Genomic DNA, 20,856 nt, shown 5'->3' on the forward strand with positions numbered 1-20,856 from the left:
CCGGCTGAACAAAACGTGCATTTATCAAACAGGTTTGTTTTCCACAGACCTTATTTCCGGCTATTTTCCAAAACCCTTTGGAGAAATCCCATTGCTTTTTGTCGAGGAAACCAGCAGTTTATACTTCCTGGTTTTAGGACACGTCACTGCACCTCTCAATGTGATGCCAATATAAACAAGGTCTTCTGTCGGCTCTATAGGCCTACATCAATGCCGACCTATGCTGACAAGTAAGTGAAGAGTAGAAAATATAAAAGGTATTGGCTTTAGGGAAATGTCCCAGCAGTTTAGGATAATGAAGGTTCTAATCTAATCTATTACATAGCCATTACATTTCTAACTCCTAATGACAGGAAGGCAGAAAGCTCATTATACAAATAATAATACTCATAATAATAGCTGACATTTTTTAACAATGACCACAATATCATTATTTTAATAAACCAAATATGAACAATTGAGGAAATGAGGAAGAACTGATGATTCAAATGCTCCGGGCCAGTGGTTACAATGGTGGGGCCAGTGATAATACAATTCCACCGGCCCGGAGGAATTGATCCTGAAGCGACCTCCACTCCACTGGCCTTTATCTCGACACTGTAGCACCAACACTGCCAGCCAGGATTCAATATTTGATTCGCTGCCACGCAATCACCAAATGGCAGTGTGTTATTTTATATCCACATCGAAGAGAGGAACAGCAGCCGGTGTGTTGCATATTTACTCCCTGGATATCCCAGTCTCATTAATTGACTTGGTTTTCACAGCTTGCCTCGCAGCTCCAGAGACCATCTCCATATGTGACGTCCGTGCACGCATCTTGTCGATTGCGGCTGTTATCATTCATGAGATGGGTGCATCAACGTTGCTTCTGCTTATATCTCCATGCATATATGTGTGCATATTTTTGTAATGCTGGTGGTGGCTGATTCTGTGCAGGGAGGCAGAAGGCAGGGACGAGAGAGAGATATGAATTTTGACTCCAGGCAACAGATGTCCAATTAACATATCCCCATAATTATGATGATGTGGAAGGATGAGGATGGAGATGTAAGGGAAGTGCTGCTGTCCATCTTATCTGAATATTCATGTGACATTTTTATGACTTTTGAATTTCTCGCCCACACACAACGACGCTGCTATACGCTCACTGATTACACAACGTGGGTGTTTGTGTTCATTAAAGCTGAAGGGGATCTTGTTAGAGCTAAATGAAAGAGGTCACCAGCGTTGAGTTGCTATACAGAGGGGTTGTTGCATAGTGAATAAACACAAGGAGCTGAGTTAGAACAAAAGGTAGAAAAAGGGTTTTAGCATGCGAATAAACTCTACCGTCATATTGCATTTACTCATTTAGAATTCCCCCTACTGCGATTGAATATGTGCAAATGTGTGTCAGTGTTCAAACATTTGTAATAATTTGGTTAAATGAAATCACACGACTGTGATCTTTATAGCTCACACACAGGGGAGAATAATGGAGAACGGAAGGAGTCGACTATAAGCACCAAATAGCTGCACTCACTCCTTCGTCTTTGTCAGGAACTTCTGCTCCAGTTACTCCATCCGGCAGATATACGGCCTCTCTTTGTGCCCCCGTGACGCAATGGCCGGGCTACTTTGACTTCCAGATCAATTATTCAGACGGCTCTCCTATAAATATCAGTCCGTTAAAGGGAGGAGACACCATATCATCTGAGGGAGCTGCGTGCATGTGCTAAATGAAATGAAATATAGCTTTTTGAGAGCCTGTATTTTGGAAAAGAAAGGCAATGATTGATCACTTTAAGATATAACGTGTTGTGGTGACCACGTATTTAACTACTGGTTCATAATTCAAACTGGGAACTACAGTTGCGGCTATTGTTCCCGCACGGACATTTTATGTGTTGCCTATATATGGTGTGTGCCCTCTTGGCTCTTTCTCTTGTCGACCCGGGCTGCAACCCGACAACATGTCCTATTCTGTTCTCTATTAAAGTACCCTTTCACATCTCCATTGCACCGCCTCCGACTCAATGTCCTCGGCACTACAGTGTACAGTATGTTTGGTTCTATATGTTGGAAACAGCTTTGTGAAAAACTACAATTGCTTGACTTTTGACCAGTGGCGGCGCCAGAGTATTTTTATTTGGTAATCTATGGTAGGGCTAACCCATACAGTGGTGGGGCTCAAGTCAGTATTTGCAATGTAATTACATACACGCTATATCCAAGCCCGGCTTAACCTGCCATCAGGCCCTGGGGCTGATAGTTTTTGTAGGCCCCCTATTTAAACAACAAATCAAAGTCATTTATAGCCTCGGCAGGCTCTGTGATCGCACTTCTCCACTCTACTCTACACGCGCCTGGTCCTCTCCTCCATATGAGTGACGTATCGGGCCTCCCTCATGTATTTGTCCGGTTGCCGTTGGCTCCCCTCCACGTAGCAAGTCCTCGTCGTCCTCTCCATCTCCTCCAACAGATAATGTCCCTCCTGTCTGTTTTTCCTTTCCCGCTACTCCATCGCTATCAGAACCAGACGGCCTACTTGTCTCCGAGGCCCCGCGGCCGGCACCGCTACCGCTCGGTACAGAACTCATCTGTCCTTCCTCCTCATCCTGGCCTACAGGTTTAAAATAGCCTGTAAGCTTCGGCATTTTTTGTAACAGCTGCTTGTCTCGAAACTCCTTTTCCCTCAACAATTTCCTTTTCCGAGCGCCACTCAAACTTTTTCTTCACTCAATCACTCGCAATTTGAATAAGTCACATGTGAAACATATTCTCATTCTGACGTGTGTGTGTGTGTGTATACGAGTGTGTGTGTGTTTGTGTATATTTGCGTTTGTGTGTATTGTGTTTGTTTCCCGGGGAAAACACTCAAGAGAAACACCGGCTGTTGTTATGCCTGCTGTGACGTCAAGTTACTCCGTTCTCCGCCTGTAATTATGCCGTTACACGCTTCAAAGTTGTATTTATCATCTGAATTTGCCGAAACAAGTTTAATATTCTGAAAGCCAAGACTTTGTTTTTTTAAAATCAGATGAAGACAAACTGTAACGGACCTTGCCGTGTTATCTATCATTACTCTACGTCTTACAATAATAATTTCAGTGGAGGGAGGGGGGGCGGCGCTGTGGAACAGCAGAGTGGCGAGGGAGAGCTGTCGTCTTCCCTTTACAAGATTCAAAAATGTATTTATCGTGTGATTTTGGAAATGAAAGTTTCCTATTCTGAAAGCCAAGAATTTGTTTATTTAAAAAAAAAAAAAAACACCCGAAATAAAAAAAAAAAAAAATTGAATTTTTTTTTTTTCTTTTTTAATTGGCTCATGATAGGCCCCCGATCTCCGTAGGCCCCTGGGCTTCAGCCCAGGTCAGCCCGTGCATTAAGGCGGCCCTGCCTGCAGGGGGGTCTGGGGGGATTCTTCCCCATGAGATTTTTTGAAATAATAACATAAAATACACATTCTGGTGCTCTCTTGAGAAGAAAAATAAATAAATCTATTACTACACGACATATTTAAAAAAAAAATGAATGCCATTTTAGTTTGTTGTTACTTTGTTCTGAAAGCTGAACCTGCTGCTCCTCACTGAAGAGGGAAGAGGCTGTGTGAATTACTTTACATTGTGGATAAGGGTGGATAGCCCCCATTGTTCTGTGTGTCAAAATGAAAGACAGCCCACACACCTATCAATCATCAAACCGTGGGGTCTTTTGTATCGATGTTTAAAGAGATGTAGCCTACTAACGCAAAAGTATTCTCCGTCGGGACTTCCTGCAACAACGCCACGCCGTTATCGTGATTCTGATTGGCCAGAAGACATTATCAAAGATGTTTTATTAAGAAGACGATCACTACGTGACAAAAGTTTTCAAAACCGTTTCTGGTCTTCGGTATTTCCAGACAAGCGGCTACTGAAATCAATCTTACTAACTGCCGTGCAATTTACTCCGCGCGAGTTGGCGGACTTTATTCAGCTTACTTTAACATCATTTTTCATGGTGTGGCTAAGGTGGGGCTAAGCCGTTTCTTGGTATGGCTGTAGCCTACCCCAGCCATACCCTGGCGCCGCCACTGCTTTTGACATTATAACTCTGCAATCTTTTGACCATTTCTTACCTTTCAAACTGCATTTAAAGCATTCATCTCCTTTATTATTTTTAAATGTGAGATGCGGAGGATAGTCAACACTAGAAAAAGTGATGTTTTATGTTTACTGTAGCCTAAAGTATATCAGTGTGCAGTCTGACAGATTCATCTTGGGTATATTGATGTTTAGAAATCTCTACAGAATAACATCGAGAAGGAAGCAGAAGCTCTCTTGCACAATGGTACACTACCTAACATATTCAAAAATAGGTTACGCTTTGAAATCAACTCTCAAGTATTGTCATGTTTAAAACAATTAGGTAAAAGGGATAGGGTTGGTGACCACTCTGCAGGTCTGTAGTCAACATTTGTAACAGTTTATATGACACCGGCTGCAGTTCTGATATTCACAGAAACAGGAGAAAGACCGAAGTGATTAACTACCTCTACTGGTGAGAAAAGGAAGGACGGGATCTGTCTTAACCTGTTAAAACCTGTTAGATGCAACATATTGCAAGAAACATCGTCTGAGGGCTTCTTAACATTTAATAAACTATGAATGTGTCCAGGCCCGGTTCCAGAACAAAATGACTCAGGGTGCATCTGAGATTAGAGAGGGTGCAGGGGTAAAGTGCTATTTGTATAAGTGGGGAGTGGACCTAACACCTTCTAGGGCGGTCCTCACTTCCTCGAGGGGGGTCCAGGGGCATGCTCCCCCGGGAAGATTTTCTTTTAAATATTGAAGTTAAAAGCATCAATGGTGCACGTTGAGAGCAAAATGAAGAGATCTATGGATACATCTCAACACCCATATGAAACAGAACTGCAAACAGATTTAATTTTTCTTTATGGATATTTTACAAATCACTCCCCTTTTAAACTGTATTCTTGTTTTACTATCATATAGTATTTCATTTTTAGTGAGTGAGTTACTCAGGTGAGTACCAGGAGACAGCGGTTGGTACTCTGGTAGTTGTGGTGAAGGCATCTGACGTAGGCCTACTTGAACCTAAATGTCTACATGCATAGCAGAAGATGGCATCTTTTTTACATGAATATTCCAGCCAATCTCTGTTTTGAAACCTTGAGCTGCAAAATGTACAGGCGAGTTGGGTACTTTTTTAAATATACCTGTGCAGGCTCTGTTTTGCCGAGGTCCTCTGGCACTTTCGGGCCGCCGAGGGGTGGCGGTGTTTGGGGCAACGAAGACGGCTGCGGCTGCTCCACCTCCGTGGGCGAGGCGGGCAAAGCTGGCGAGTCGGTTGGGAGGACGTTAGTGTCCACTACAGTGGCCGCGGGTAACGTAATGTCCCCATTACCTGCAGTAGATGCAGTGTTACTGCTGGCGATAAGAGCTGGTTGTTTTAACCGTTTTCTGATGTCCATCATTTACTAAATTCTTCTTTTTATTGTTATTATTACTACAATTATTATTATTATATATGTAAAAAAAAATTAACTTTAGATCTGACTGATGCGTGCTACCTGTCACTCTGTCTATCACTATCCAGTAGAATCTACTGGATAGTGCTTCAACATATTGTACGTAACTCAAAGCTGTTGACCACACACTGGGCTCTGGTTTCAGAAAGAGGTGCTGCAGCACAGCCAGTATGAGAAAAATAAAGAGCTTTTTGAACCTTAAAGCGTGGAAACATGTCACAGTAGAGGGACAGAACACAAATATGAAACCTGAAAATGACCATAATATTTCCCCCTTATAGAAAATACTAATATGAACCTGACAATTGAGCATAACAGAACCCCTTCAGGAGCCCCTATAGACAGAAGCCTGCAGTGTCTTGTATTTGAGTCTCAGCTGCAGACTGTCAGGTCAGCTGTTGCTGAAATAAAGAGATGACTTTGAATAACTTGATCTGTCACAAAGAGACAAACTTGAGGAATCATTTCTATAACTAGTGGCTCTGTGAAAGTGTTGATTTTGGTTCTGCTCAAATATTCACAGCCTGTTTGATATTATGGTGCGATGATGAGGTATGGATCTAATCAGTGAATGTGTGGAGCCTCGAAAAATGCCGCTGAAAAAAAACTGCGCCATCTGACAGCAGTTCCTCTTTGTGCCAGAGTGCTGTCGACAGACTCATAAGTGGCGCATAATGCTAATTAACACGCCAATTAGACATCTGCTGTGTTTCCAAGGATGTCTTGAGAATAATGTGTTTACGATTAAGAGGAGGGCTCAAATGAGCAGAAAGGCCACACATCATCCCCTTAATGGCCAACGTTCAACGGCTCGTCCCAGGCGCTGTGATTGTTTTGTAAGTGGAGGCCCGGGGAGCTTGTCATATCTGATTAGGTGGAGGGCGATGCAGGGGCCAAATGATCTGGATGGAGCAGCAAGCACCGGGAGTGACACGTTACCACTGGGTGTCACCACTGATCACATCATATCATCGCTCCCCTTCACCCCTGACAACTTAATCAATGGCCTAATTGACTGGGACTGGGTCTGCTGTCACAACAGGATCCAACACTCAGAGAATGGATCCAGCTCCTGTCTGATTCTAGGATTTAAAAATGGTTCACATTCCTGCCCACCGCAAGAACTCTATATCAGAATCAGAATACCTTTATTGGTCCCACAGAGGCAAGGCAAAGCACGCTTATTAATATAACACATTTCAATACAAGGCAATTCAAAGTGCTTTACAAAAATGAAAGACATTAAGAGCATTAAGAAACATATTATGAAATGACATTTAAAAACCCTCATTTAAAAGGGGGTCAATTTACGTTGTTACAGCAGAAAAGAGCCAAAGGGAGTTTAATGTTACCTGAGCAGCATGCATACAAAAATAATATTAAAGATTAAAACAAATTATAATGTAAAAAAGTTACACAATTTACAACAACAACAAAATCACCACTGGCTGGCAGAGTACTTAGTATATCTGCTCCACAGCTTCTCAACTGCACATTTTACATTTCTGTTAAATCTAATATGTAATATTCCATTCCTCACATACTTATGTATAATATCCTGCTATATATTGTGTTACGGTAAATTTGTAATTCAACATGTATATGTTCTACTTTTTTTAATGCTATTTTATTTCTATTGAGATGTTGACATTTTGGAATGCTTATTTGTAGTCTTTTAATTGTTATCGTACAATGCCATGTCCTTTATATATATATTTTATTCAGTACAAAATATACAATTACAGAATAAGAAAGGGACAGAAACATAATGCTCACTTTCAGTTTTCTATTTTAAACATCCCCCAATGCCTTGTCTTTTTATGCTGCAATGCAAACATTTCCCAAATTGGGTTCAATAAAGTGCTTCTTATCTTATCTTATGGCTCAGAGGAAAAGTGTGGTTTGAAAGGAAACTCTTCTTTCTCCTACTAGTTTAACCCATGTTTAACCACAAGATGGCGGAGTTGGACTATACAAAAAAGTAAAGCTCTTTAGTTTCCTGCTGTGTGTTTTTCTGCCTTTGTTTATCTCACATTATAAAGTTGTTAGTGTTCTCTATCAATCTGTGCCGGCTGTTGATGGTAATTTAGAGCCTGTAGGTGTAGATCAATAGTTATGAAAACATGCCGGAAGAAAAGCAGGTGAGGTTTTTTCTGCAGTTTTCTCTTGTGGATTAATCTCATAAAAAATCACCAGGATTAAATAACAGAGGCTGACCTGAAACTACACGAGTAAAGTTTTTTATTCAACTTTGATTTTCAAGTACACGGTACACATGTTACAGATCTAGGGGTAATCTTAGACCTAATTTTTCCGCAGGCAGTATGAGAAAAATAAAGACTTTTTTGAACATTAAAGCATCTAAACATGTCACAGTAGAGGAACAAAGTACAAATATGAACCTGCAAATTAGGAGAATATGGACCCATTTAGGAGGCATGTTATCATTGTTCATGTATTATTGTATTGTGATCAAAATCTTTGTTTTATTTTTGTAACTATCTAACTTTCACGTTTTTCATTGTTGTATTTTTTCTGCATCTCATCCTGTGCTGTTAAGCCCCTGTCACACTGTCCCGAAATTGTAACCCGATGGACACACGAATATGACTGCGGTCAAGCCAGCCTCCACTCGGGAAAACCTAGTCAAGCCAGCCCTCACGTGATATTGCGGTGCGCGAATATCCTATGCATTACGGTAGAGTCAAGAAAAATCATCCCTCTGTGTTTATATGAGAATAATCACTTCAGAGTGATAGCAGGACATCCCATATAGTCACTCAGAAAAAATCAGGACATTCTGATGTACAGTTTCAAAATAAAAGACCTTTGAAGTCTCATATATGAGCTATATCAGTCTATACGGCGCTGATGGCCACGAACCACACACGAAGGCAACATTTACATTACATGTAAGACATACAACTGCAACGAAAATAGCAAAAACAATTATGTTAAAGTACTATGATGCTGTACTGATATTTTCAGACTTTGTTCTTTACTTTATCCATCATGTTGTTTCCATAGCAACAACAACTTCCTGTCAACTCGACTTCAAAATAATATGTTATTGTAGTGCCGTGAAAAGGGAGTCGGAGGCGGTGTATTCAGAATTGAGTTCCAATCTTTATTAGCCATTAATAACAGAGAGGTTAACACATGACTGCTCTGCTTGACGAGCTAGCAGGAATGGCACCTGAAGCTACAGGTGTTCCCACTAAAGGGTCCGTGTGGCAAGACAATACAAGAGGTGAATTATGTCAATAACGTGTCACCACACAAGCCCCCCCAGAATTCACGTGTAAACAAAATCCGTATGGCGGGGAGGAATAACCCGCCTGCCCCCACGAGACCTGTGCACCGGAGTCGGTGCAGCGATCTCCGCCTGTGCGGCCCCCGACAGAGGAGGGACCGGAACAACAGGCCCACACTCCCTGACAGGAATCGAAGCAGGGGGTAAGCACCAGCACCACCGGCCGGTCCACGTCCAAGTGAGCAGCCTTCACCCGGTCAACCGAGACGTGCTCAGCCCTACCGCCTATGTCGACCACCAGGTGTTTGTCTCCATGTTCCAACCCGGAAAGGTCTGTCGTAAGGGGGCTGCAGGGGGCCTCTGTGTGCGTCGTGACATATGAAAACGTGCCCAGCCGAGCGTAGCGCCGCAGGAACTTGAGATCCCGGCGCACCGTGCTGAGCAGTCGGGACTGGAGCGAAAGCCTCCGCTGCGTCTCGCAGAAAAACTCGCTGGGCCGTGGCAGATCAGGGAGCTGATGCATTTGGGAGGAAATCCCCCGGAACTCTCAGCGGCTGACCGTAGACCATCTCCACTGTAGAACACTGCAGATCCTCCTTAGGTGCGGTCCTCAGGCCCAGCATCACCCAGGGCCCAGGGCAGCTTGTCGACCCAGTTACCGTCCGTAAGGCCGGCCTTGAGGGACGCCTTCATGGAGCGATGGAAGCGCTCGCAGAGGCCGTTAGCCTGAGGGTGGTAAGCGGTAGTCCTGTGCAGCTTAACCCCCAAACCGCCTGCCACAGCGTTCCAGAGCTCGGACGTGAACTCAGAGCCCCTGTCTGAGGAAATGTCCGACGGGGTGCCAAAACGACACACCCACGTTCATAGCCGTGGGAACATGTTTCAAATTGGGGGTGCTGTGGGGATGACACCAGGGCCGGTTTTGACCAATTTGCTGCACTAGGCAAGATTTTAGCTGGCAATGAAAAACCTCTACAAAAGACTAATACACTACAAAAAGAGAAACGAATTGATATGGTGGACAGCTTATATAAAAAGGCTTCAAATGTATTTAGTATTGCATGAACATGTTGAATTGGGGGGTGGACTTCAGATCCTCTAAGGGGGTCCGGGGGTGTCCCCCCGGGAAGATTTTTTTAACATTTTAAAGTAAAATACTTCAATCTGGTGCACTTTGAGCGCCCAATTACTAGAGACTGATCTAGGGGATACAACTCTAAACACCCATGTGAAAAAGATCGGTTTGTATGTGAACATAACCAATAACCTACCATAGCCAATAACAAATAAATGTAGGCTAACTTGTTTTATTTTTGTGGTTCATTTATATCTTATTTTACCAGTTAACATTTATTTATGCATATTTTTAAATCTCTCCAGTTTTAAACAATATTTTTTGGTTTACTGTCCTATAGTATACATTGGAATGATTTCAAACCTGTTTTTATTTATCCTAATAATTATAAAGGTGTCCCTTTGAAGTATTTGCTTACATAAATTGTGATCAAAACGTTTGAGACCCACTGAGATGACTTAGACTAAAGTGAACTATCTAAACCCTCAGAGTCCTTTACCTCACTGAGCCTCTCAGTCTGACAGGACAGAACTCTCTCTCCACATTATTGTAGAAACAGCTTCTTATATCCGTTAGCGCAGCAGAAGCTAACAACAATCCCCGCCGGTACATCTTGTGGAAGTGCAGATCCTCTGTCCTCCACCAGGGGGTGCTGCAGCACCCTCAGCACCCCTACTTCCCACGGCCCTGCCCACGTTGCAATGAAGGCCCGGGCAACGTCTGCGGCCGATGTCGAAACGAGCGGAACCGCCTCCGGTCAACGGGTCGTTCTGTCCACCATGGTAAGGAGGTAGGAAAACCCCTGAGAGGAAGGCGATGGACCAACTAGGTCAGGGGTCGGCAACCCGCGGCCCTCGAGCCGCATGCGGCCCTTCAACTTAAAGAGCAACTTCCAGGTTAAAGACAACTGTGAATAAATGTGTAGGAAAATGATGAATACACTAGATTTTCAAAAAAATATACAGAAATATACACTACAGTGACATCTGGCGTCGTTTTTGTAAGACATGTTCACTTCCGCATAAAAAAGCCTCGGCACGTGACCTCCCGCGTGTGACGTAACACGGGGGACACAAGGGGTAGAGCGGCCGGTGTAACGTATTAATAAACATGGATCCCAATGCTAGTTTCGACACAGAAGACACAGAAGAAGTTGAACATGAATATTCGAATGCATATGATGGATCACAACCTTATAATTATGAACCTGCTAGGCATCCAAGAGACCAGGAGCAGCCAAGGATTAGAAGAAATAACGGCCATTGGAGAGAAATTGAGCTGTGGTGTGAGGAGAACCAGTGGAGAACTGGGCAGCTATCTTGGTGAGTGACCGGCGTTAGCTACAGAATGTTAGCTAACGTCACATCACAACATTGTAAAGTTAGCTATCATATATCAGGCTATAACTAAAGTAGCATTGATAATATAGTAACGTTACTGGCAGGACTGTTGATACTGATCCATAGAAGAAACTAATGCGCAAGTATCAGCCGTATCTCGCGTTACATAATGCAACTCTACACTACGGTGCTGTGTGGCGGAGGAGAGACGCGAGATACGGCTGATACTTGACAATCTGGCGGAGAAAGGTTGTGGAACCTCCGTTGATATGTCGTTGTAAATGGCTTGATGGAAAGCAGGTGTGTAGTCGGGGTGGGTGCACAGCTGATTGCAGCAGGTGAGTGGAGGTTGAGCCGGGAGCCAGGAGTGACAGCCACCACGCACACACAAACAACACAGTACCGGAGGGGAGAGAGAGAGAGCAGCGAAGGGGGGGGGGGAGAGAAGTAATACGGTTTCCTGATAAAGCTGTGGAGAGTATGTGCTGCAGGGAGGTGGATGCACAACGCACCCAGGAACTAACGCTAGCTCCGGTCCTTTTTACTCTGGACTCGATGTCCTGACAGGCTGGTATTTGTGCAACATGCACAAACACAATACTGCACCATGATTACAAATGGTGAAATACAATGTAAAACTACCGAAAAAAATACCAGCTCCTTAAAACACAACTGCTCTACTCAACGCAACTCTACTATACCCGCGGTCAGAGAGCGGAGATGTGTCCCCTGCGTGATGTAATATGACGCGTTTGACGTATGACCTTAAAAAAAAAGCAGTTTTTAAGAGCAGAGCTCAAAATTGCTCCTTTCCCTCTGAATTCCTGCCCTTATGTCTCGTAAAACATGTCAAAAACTACATTCACTTTTTTTAATTGTAATTTTCAAGTAAGTTTAAGCATAAATGTAGAAAAAATAAAAACCTGCAAGATGCTCTTTAAGGCCCTGACACACCAAGCAGTCACCAGAGGACTCGCCGACGCCGGCTGTTGCGTCACCGTGTTCTCCTGCGTCTTGGCCATGTGTCGCACGGGAACACACCGCAAAACTCTCCTTACCAGCAGGCGGCGGCAGTGTGTATTCGTCATTCAAAAGAGGCAACAACCGGAAGACAGAGAAGAAGAACACACTGCGTGATATAAACAAACGACAAAATGTGCGTGTGCATTCCATTTTCACTCTCGTCCATCGAAAACATGTTTCATGCGGCACTGGAGCTAGATTTGGGTTCTGCCCGCTCTGTATTAATGTCATGTGGATTTTCCTGTCATGTTGACAGGTTTTCATCATGTAGACGTTGATAAAAGCTAATTCTAATGTTGTGTGTATGAAGGTACGAAATAAAGTTTTGCATTGCCTATCGTGCTATTTGTGTTTATTCTTTTAATCACACAGCGATAAGAAACAATAGCAATGTGCCTACATAACTGTCAGTTGCAGCCCTAGCATTAGTTATAGTAACAGCTACAACATTAAAATACTTCTAGGCAGATTGAGGAGGATAATTGGAGAATGAACAGAGGGGCAGAAACATCCATCTGAATAATAACTTTATGTGTATAGCACCTTTCATACAGGGGATTGCAGTTCAAAGTGCTTTACATCAGTAAGAAATAAGATATAAAATCAGTGTAAAACAAGCAGCAAGAGCAAAGCATAAAGTGGGATAAAATAATGCAGATATATTCAGTGATGCAAATTAGTCGCTTTTCGGCGCCTCCCGCTTTTTTAACGCTGATTTGGGTGACTGACTTGTGTAATTCGTGGAGAACCGAAGAGTTTTCGTCCGACTGACGGACGGACAACTTCTCACTTCAAAAAAGAAGAAGAAATCTAGATCGCAAAATAATTAAACAAGCGAGTGCCTGTTTTTCCTGGCCAAGGACAGGTTCGTTGAACACAACACGAGTGTAACGTGTCTTCACCATAGGTCTTCACTCAAATATTGCAGTACCCATAGAGAGGCGAAGTCCCTCCCCTTCCGGGAGCCTCCATGGGACCCCGGAAGCGGAAAATTATACATAGAAGTCAATGGAGAGAGAAAAGTTATCTTTTGATCCCGTTTGAATTGTGCCACGAATGACACATATGATGTTTGTCAATCTTAAACAATCATTTCCATGCAAAAAAAGTCACAGTTTGTCGTAAAACTGCTGAAATATAAGACTATGAATAATACGCAACTAGAAAGACTACAAATCCCAAATGCATTCTGGGTCGCGTAAGTGATGTCATAGGCGATAATGCTCCAAGACTGGTTGTGACTCGCAAAGCAAAGAGGAAGAAGAAGACTGATTTATTCCCTCCAATAAATATAAGAGATTGCTCCAATAAATTCACTTTTACAAGATGCCTGTGTGCTTTGTACGAGGTTGTAATCACAAAAGAGATCATACCACTTGCTCGTTCTATCGCTTCCCGTCTGATGAAAGGACCAGGAGTCGTTGGACCAAACATATCAGGTAATATACATGTTTTGCATGGAACATAGTCAAGTTAGCTACCTAGCTAGTAGCGAGCATGTTAGTTAGCATTATATTACATTACTTAGCCTTGTCATTTGTATTAACCTTAACACGAAGTAAACCGAAATGTTAAACAGTAAGAGTAGTCATGATGGTAAGTATTTTGTGAAACATTTGAAGAGTTGCCTATCGCCCCCTCCACCAGGTGCTAAGGGGGCGGGAGGTAGGCTAACCGCACATTAGTATCAGCGATCTTTTCTACTTAATGCTATCTGCACAAATGGTTAACATTGACCATTAAAAGATCAGGCAGTTCAGGGAGAGTCGAAGGAAGGAAGGCAGGCAGCTTTGCATGAAATTCTTCTGGACGTGTTTCATTGTGATGATAGTGAGAGTGAGTCAATCTGTTTGTTGGAAAGACAGTAGTTGAGTGATTACTGAGAGAAAATTATTAAAAGAGATAATTATTCAGTGTTGTTACTTTAAAGTGTTGTTACTGACCTTTTTCTCTTTTATTTTCTTTACCTCACCTGTAACTGCTGAGACCCTGAGGAACAAGCACACTGGACTCTGGCAACCTGATTTCCACTGTACGTAATAGTATTTGGTTATGGTATATTATTTATATACATCAAAGGCACAATGCACCCCCCAGAGACACACATGTATTGAGTGTGATATTTTGCATTGGTCATGTGAAATCATCTTTACATACTAGAAAACTGTAGGAGCGGCAACTTGTTTTGAAATTGAATTTTTAATATCCGATAATAAAGAGTTGATCTGTTTTCTTTATTCTTCTCTCTTCCCAGCTCCATCCATCACCGTTCTCTGTTCCTGCAGGTCCTGCTTGCTAATCAATATTCATATTTTTTTACACAATTACAAATAAAGTCAATGTATTGTATGACATGAAGTTGTGCTTCATTCTGAGTCAATAATAAATTCATTCTGCCTTCAGCTGCAAAATTATTGTGGACTGCACTGACATCCATGTAGCAGCCCCCCCCCCCCCAGTAAGATGAACCAAGCAAAGTTGACATACTCAACATACAGCTGTACTCTTAAGTTTACATGAAGAATTTGTGAAATATTGGTAATAACAGGTTTAAGTGATTATTAGTAATTAATTATATAATTTTCTCATCATAGATGAGCAGACAGGGAGCAGATGAGAAAAGCAGAATATGCAGCTGCCATTTTCCACATGGAGAAGAGAAAGGGCCAAGTGTGTTTGAGTGGACAAAAGAGAAATCCCAAATACGAAAAATAAAATTATACAATTTACAGATATGTATACAAATAAATATATATCCTATATACACCATCATGTATAATGATGGTGTATGATGTAGAAGGAAGTGTGGTAGATAACAAGTAAATATAGAGCTACATACAGATCCATGTTACAGCAAAAGATGGAATAACTAAGAAGCACGCAGTATAATAATAATTACACGCAACAATTAAATAACTGCTCAGCATCTCCACCACAATCCCAATCTGCTGTGTCCTGTTTTCCTCCCCTCTGCATAACACCCCATCACACATACGAAACACAACGCAGAGTCCGAGGGTGTTAAGAGTATGTTTATTTAAATGTCCTCCTCTCTACTGGCCAACACAGGGAGCATATGCTGGGTGTAGAATTGTTCCAGGAGGAGGAGATTTCCATGCCATGCAGGGTCTTTGGGGATGGGGAGGATGATCGCCTCAATCGTGGTCCACAGCAGCAGAGACTCCGGTCTGTGATGTGCAGCTGTTATATAATATACAATACATTTTTTTGAAAAACATTTGATCAAAAAATAAGGATTTGGTCAGGATCTAGAGTCAGTGTGTAGTTTATTAATTAATCAATGCTCTCTACATTAGGAAAACACATACCAGTGTACCAGAGGGAGTCACACACAGCTGTGCCTAGATAACCAAACAAATTGACAACAGGGATGCAAACTCATCAGGTATGAAAAAGGTGACAAGGATCCGAGCCCCCTGACCCCACAGAATATCGGCTTTAAAATTAGGAATAACAGGATTTTAGCAGTCAGAACAACTAAAGCAGCAGTGTTAATATTAACAGAAACGCCATAGAGTCACATCTAATAGAAATATATAAAAAGCATTTATTTTAATTGTGTAGCAGTCAGTTTATAATTTTGGCAGCACTGTTGAGCATTTTGAAAATGTATTTTCATGCCTCTGTGCAAGGCTTAGTCTTTCTATCTTTATAGCCACTGGTGTAAAGTAACCAAGTTCATAAACTCAACAAGTACTATACTTGGGCACAATTTTGAGATACTTGTACTTTACTTAAGTATTTCAATGTTTTGCTACTTTGTACTTCTACTCCACTACAGTTCAGAGGTAAATGGTGTACTTTTACTCCACTACATGTATGTAATACCTTTAGTTACTTTACAGATGTGGATGAATGATGTGAAATATAATCAAGTGTTAAATCAGACTTTAGTTCCACCTGGAGTAAATCCAAAAGCTACCCTGCCTGCAGTATACAAAGTCATTCAAACTAGCTGCACCTTTACCAGCTTTGATAACACTTTAATGATCAGTCATTATAAAACATATCATATTATTCTGAAATGGACCAATCTGCAAAATGACTACTTTTACTGTCGCTACTTTCACTATATTTTGATAATAATAATTTTCTACTTTTACTTGAGGAACATTTGGAATGCAGGACTTTTACTGTAACAGAGTATTCCTACACTCTGGTACTTCTACTTTTACTCAAGTACAAGAACTGAGTACTTCTACTTTTAATCAATTACAAGATACCACCTCTGTTTATAGCCTATGAAAAAAACGATTAGAAAACGAAGGCTAAAGCTAACGTTAGCAGATAGTGACAATGTATGCTAGTTAGCTAGCTCAACGATAATATTGCGACGGGGAAAAAAAACTTTTCAGTGCATATCACGCTCTGCCGCTCCGACAGGGAGCTCTACTCTGAACACCTGAACGGCCCGTTCTAACAGCTGTTCACCAGCGGTCCAGTCTGTGCCACAGTGACTCCGGACGCACAGTTAATATTAACGAACGCACCGTAGGTAATGTAGCTGCTGAAGCTAGACCATCATCGCCGAGCAGCAGAGGCTTATTATACATCATGAGCAGAGCCGACAGGCAGGAAGACTCGAGCACACAGCTCGCGCTTCATTATAATATATAAAAAAAAGCTCGCGGCCGCACATTAATCCGGGTCCCAGACCCCCTCCCATACCCCAAAAATATTTTTATTGCAGATCTACAGGAATCATAAAAACGACCTATTTTGGATTCAAAACGGAGAATTTCGCCGAAAGGTGACAAGTTTGCATCCCTGGACAAGATAACCAAAATCCTTGAATCTACACACAGCAAATAAACTCAAATGACACAACGAGATGTAAAAAGGAGATCACACATATAGTCGATATAGAACTGGCCGCTTCAATCTGAAGAGCAACTAAAACAAAACACGGGAGTGTATCTTGTTCTTGTGAACACTAATGTTATCCACAGCATACACAGACACCACAAAGTTCTTAAGGAGAAAACTAGTTGCTAAAACAAAACACGTTAGTGTACCTTGTTAGCTAGCTGACATTAACCTTAGACATTGCACTCATATGACTCACTGAAACCTTGTAAAGCCGGTCCCGCATGCTGGCTCTTACAGAACCGCTCCCTTTCGTGTATGTACAGCTCTCAACATGCCCAGACTTGTAGTGATTTTCACCTCTTTTTATACTTTTTCGCCTCACTCTGAAAGAAACAGGTGAAATTTACTAACGTGACAGCCATCTTTGTGATGGTGACGCGTATTGTGCGAGACCAGAGACCTGTAGTTCACTGAGCGGTTTCACACAAAAAAAATTGTAACTTCACAGTTTTACGACACATTTTTATTTTTTTGACTTACAAAATGTTCTTTTAATTTGACAAACATCATATGTGTCATTCGTGGCACAATTCAAACGGGATCGAAAGATGACTTTTCTCTCTCCATTGACGTCAATGTATAATTTTCCGCTTCCGGGGTCCCATGGGTCGGAAGTAGATGGGCGGGACTTCGCCTCTCTATAGTAAACTGTGCCGCCGAAACATAATTTCAGCCAATCAGCGCCGTCAAATATTTTGGTCACGAGGGCGCTCACGTTGGCGTCCACGTTGCTTACGTGCGTTGACGTGAGTTGTTTTTTAGACTCGTGAGGAACTGGGGTAGTATCAATACACAAGTTATTGAGCCGTTTCCGCTCTACATCCTGAACTCCTCCCTTCGATGCAATGCACTTCCGTTTTGGCGGACTGGGTTTGTTTTGCTAGCTAGCTCCGTTGTGCCGACAAAGCACTGATATCGCAGAGACAAAGAGGATATAACAATTACAACATGAAGAAAAGTGGTTCGGGAACTACGTGTGCGGTAGTTGGTTGCAATCACTCGAGAAAGCACCTGAACGAGTGGTTAGATAGAGAGTGCTACGACCACAAACCAGCACCCAGCACCCAGCACCCAGCCATGTTGTTCATTAAATACAGATAAACACAACAAATACTGCATGCATTGTATTTTTTAATATTATATATGAATATTTTCATAGTGATGTAATTGTGTGGGCTGCTTTTATATTTTAATTTGTAATACCTGTTAGGATTAAACATGTGATCTTTCTTGTTGAAGCCATTTCTTTAGTTTCCTCTAAACAATTAATTCATTCAGTGTTATTTATGTACAGTATGAGCTTAATATGAATGATGAACTGTGTTAAAAGAAATTGTAGCACTCTAAGGAACATATGAAATGCAATAATGCAATAACAGTGCAATAATGAAATTAAATTACATCAAACTTTATTTTCACTCAAACAGTACAGGCACATATGATATATTGCACAGCATAAAGAGATCATGTAAATTGTGCATTATGTAAACAACAGACAACTGTTGGCTCCTGTGGGCATGACCTAAATAAGGCAGTTTATTTTGGTTTTAAAATGCTGAGATATTTACTGCAGAACTGTAACCTTCCCTCAACAAAATCGTCAACAATTTTCGGGAGCATGTGGGCAAAGTAGAATGTGCGCAGCCTTATGATATGCCTTCAGACTGTCCATTGCTTTTCCATCTATTGCCATGGATTGAACGAAGTAGGAGCAAATTTTGCTGTACGTTATGCTGGGCCACGTCGTCATGTTATCCTCCCAGTTTTGCACTGAATTCGGGTGGGGGAGAGTAACGCCATCTCCAGTCAAAGAAGTAGAATCGTGTTCCCAAGCTAGCATCACTGTTAGCATCGAAATCGCTGTGTTTACACCAGTGCCCGTCTGACTGTTTACACCGGTTTACACCGACAGACGCTGTGCAAAAGACTTCCGGCGGAAATGAAGTGCATTTGTGTAGGGTTATGGCGCTACCCGTGGTTTGTCGCGTAAACTTGTCTATAGCAGGGGTCGGCAACCCCTGGCACGCGTGCCAGCATTGGCACGCGGCACCGTAACCAGTGGCACACTAGGAATAAGTGGAATAAGTGTGCAAAATATTTAAATTAATTTTCGGATCCTGAACGCGAGACCGCCGCCAGAGCTCGTCTCCCCGTTACCTGCAGAAGGAAGCCATGCACGCAACGCAGCCCCGCTCTCTTTATCTCCAGTTGACTTTCTGCCGCTTTCCTCCGTGGTGCAGTGCTGATCGTTTCACCACGGAGGAAAGCACTTCACTAATTGCAGTACCCATAAGGAGCTGTACAAATGACGCAGTTTTTGCGTGGCTGTGTTTATTTAGTTGAAAGCCCAGTGGCGATCTGCTCATCTCTCATCGAAATAATATGCTACAAAGGGGCGGACTGGCCATCTGTGTGTAGAACTTTCCTGTCGGCTCCCAGACCGTAGTCGAGGAGGGCAGAAGCAACAAGCTTCAGGTTCAATAACCCACTTTAGCTTAAATGACTGGAGAGAGGTGAGCTCTTATTGGGAGGACGTTGCATTTATTTAGCTGTTCTTCTGTTTCACAAAATACATCACAGACCTCTGTTTTTCTGCTTTCCCGTTTCACTTCCAGAAACATACACACGTTCCCTCACTGTCGCTCTACCATTCACAAACACACATGCACAAGCCGCACCCCTCTCTCTCTCTCTTAAAGGGACAGCGATCTCATCTCACTCTGCATGACCCATATCATAACTTGTGTGTTCTGGAGAACCACAGAACGGACGATCGTCCTTATTATTATGCCGTTTAAACAAATTATTTAAATGTGTTTGTTAAATTCGGCATGATGTAAGTTGCGCTGACAGGTCCACACACTGCTTCCCCGCAGCGAGGCTCCCCCGCCCTCCTGCTGATAGTTGACGAGCGTCAAGCTCCTCAACCCCCCCCCCCCCCCCCGTTGATAATTATCGATCGTTGGCATTTTTTTTTTAAAATGGCACTTCATATCAAAAAGGTTGCCGACCCCTGATCTATAGTAACGCAGTGTAGGCGGAGCCGTGAGATCATCTTCGATGAGCTCCCCAGAAAAAACAACACAGCTGTTAGCTCTTAGCATTCAGAGCTCACAGCTCTTCATATCTGTTCAGAAACTAGACAAAAGTTAAACAAGTACAAACCACATACTGTCTGTGACATGGCGAATACAGTCGCTGGTTTATTTATGTCTGTATAGGCCGTTGTTGTGAGTGTGGACGGTCGGAGCATTTACAACGTTAGCTTAGCCAAATCTCCATTAGAAAACACGCATTTTAAAAGGTTTTTCGCCTGCCGTCTGTCTGCAGACATGTCAAAGCCTTAATTCATGGTTTTTACTATCCGGTATCAGTGTGTTGTTACTTCGGCATCATTTTGAAACGTGTATTACAATTAAATCACGGTCAAATATGTTCATCTTGTTGTAGTTGTAGCCCCCTTGACAGCGATTCTCTCTCTAGTTTAGCATACTCAGCCCGACTCAGCCTGGTTGTTCCTGGCCCTAGAACCACGATTTTATGGGGCCATTACATCACCAGAAGTCCCAATTTAAGGGGTCATTTCTCCGAACAAATTTTTTTTTACTCACTATATCAACAGCCCCACCACAAATATTTTCCACCAGCCGCCACTGTTCAAACTTATATTTCATGATCCGCAAAAGGATTCAAACTTGTATTTCCGGATCCACACGTGTGTTTTTCAATGCACACACAATGTGTTCCGGATCGCTGTGCA

Source organism: Notothenia rossii (assembly GCF_949606895.1).
Source record: "Notothenia rossii genome assembly, chromosome: 5".
Lineage (NCBI taxonomy): Eukaryota > Metazoa > Chordata > Actinopteri > Perciformes > Nototheniidae > Notothenia > Notothenia rossii.